At 43.2% G+C, this 1,856-nt stretch overlaps 1 protein-coding gene across 3 annotated transcripts in view; it reads right to left on the reverse strand.

Moving 5' to 3' along the window:
• LOC125040566 overlaps positions 1-1,054 on the reverse strand; it is a 21,427-nt gene extending 20,373 nt beyond the window's left edge. For 2 of the 3 annotated variants that reach the window (XM_047635173.1, XM_047635176.1), the window contains exon 1: positions 899-1,054. The gene's annotated coding sequence lies outside the window, so the exon portion shown is untranslated. Of the gene's footprint in view, positions 1-258; positions 393-898 lie in introns of those variants that run through there. The other variant, XM_047635174.1, reaches the window with a different exon arrangement.
• Between the last annotated feature and the right edge of the window lie 802 nt (positions 1,055-1,856).

Raw genomic sequence — 1,856 nt, forward strand, 5'->3', positions numbered from 1 at the left:
ATATTCCATTTACTTTAAATCCGTCAAAAGAAGAAGTACTACCTTCCTGGGGTAACTGGGTAGAGCAGGGTACTGGCCATCACACTAACCTACTTCTCTTTGTAGCTAAGAACCACACAAACTGTATGAAAGAAAAGCTGCAAAATACATCCACACAACTCGCAAACTCTGATTTTAAAGTCCCTATTTATTAAAAATGACTTAGCGAGAACACGGTGAATTTCCGACGTAGAAATAGGCAGTCAAATATTTACTTACCTTATCGGACGTCTGTTCACTCGCACAATGCGGTGGTCAATTGACGTACGCAACGCACTGCAGTCAACACGAATCGAATTAACAAAACACTAGCGCACACAGTTACACAATCTTCACAGGCTGGCCGACGAATGTTTAACAAAGCGATCAGCCACACACAAAAATATCCCCCACAATCTTCACAACCTGGTAGACATCAACCAACATAGCCACAGAACAGACATCTTAAGAAAGAAAAAAAAAAAAAAAAGCTGTTTAAATGTCCTCGTCTCCTTCAGCCAGGTACTCCGAGCACACCTGGTACGCGATGACGTCACACCCGACAGACCTTGCACGAGACTCGCTTCCTCCGACACATGTCTCCGCCGCCTTCTGCTTCGTTTGAATTGTTGGGTTTTTTATTCCTTCACAAGTCGCAGAACCACGACGTCGCGGCGCCGGGCTCTCCCCAACGGTCGTGCGGCGTGAGGGTGTGCCGGCGGAGCGACAGGAAATACGAATATTACGAACGCAGGACTGGTCAACCTCCCAACGCCTTTTTTTTAAACTGACATCATTCCGCAAACACGAAAAGGCGACGTGAAAACGCCAACGCACTCCGTATACGCACAATAACCGCCCGATCATGAGAGCTACCTACCGATTATCCATCCACAGCCTTCGATATATTACGTCTTCCTATTAAAGCGAATAAGAACAATCCAGAAGGAAGAACCACGCGGAGGCTTTTCACGAAGTACCTCTCTCACTCACTCTCTCGAGACACTGCCCGCCTCGTGCCCAGTGAAAGGTCTGCTGCCCGCAACAGCTGACTTGGCTGCCGGGCGCCCACTCGGATACTGTCGTACTGCACCGTTGAAATCACCACCTGTTATACTTCGGGTCAAATTTTCAGCGGAAAGTATCACAGTCTGAGCAGGAACAGGTAACGTTAGAACTACAACAAAATTATAGTTCTTCAATGATTTGATAAATATCTATACTTAACGATCCATGTGCAAATGTATATTAATATATGTAATTACAATAAGCATACTATTTAGATGCAAAGACAGTATAAACGTAAAGATAAATGTTTACTTATGCCCATTCATGTATAATGAAACACAAAGCGGTAACTGTGTATTTGTCTGAGACGTTGGACGTGATAATGATATAGAAGAAGAAGAAGATGAAGATAAAAATGAAAATGAAGATGATGATGAAGAAGGATAAGATGAAGAAGATGAAGATGAAGATGATGATGATGATGATGATGATGAATAAGAAGATGATGAATAAGAAGATGAAGAAGAAGAAGAAGAAGAAGAAGAAGAAGAAGAAGAAGAAGAAGAAGAAGAAGAAGAAGAAGAAGAAGAAGAAGAAGAAGAAGAAGAAGAAGAAGAAGAAAAGGAAGAGGAAGAAGAAGAGCGAGTTAAATCCCGAATCCCCCCAAAACAAAGGCCCTTTCCAAGAAGAAGAAGATGAAGATGAAGAAGAGCGAGTTAAATCCCGAATCCCCTCAATACAAAGGCCGTTTCCAACTGTACACAAACCCCGATCGGTCCCGTGGCTAGGATAATCCACACCGCAAAATGGCCGACACTTCCAAATTGATG

The sequence above is a fragment of the Penaeus chinensis genome, chromosome 29, assembly GCF_019202785.1.
Source record: "Penaeus chinensis breed Huanghai No. 1 chromosome 29, ASM1920278v2, whole genome shotgun sequence".
NCBI classification, from domain to species: domain Eukaryota; kingdom Metazoa; phylum Arthropoda; class Malacostraca; order Decapoda; family Penaeidae; genus Penaeus; species Penaeus chinensis.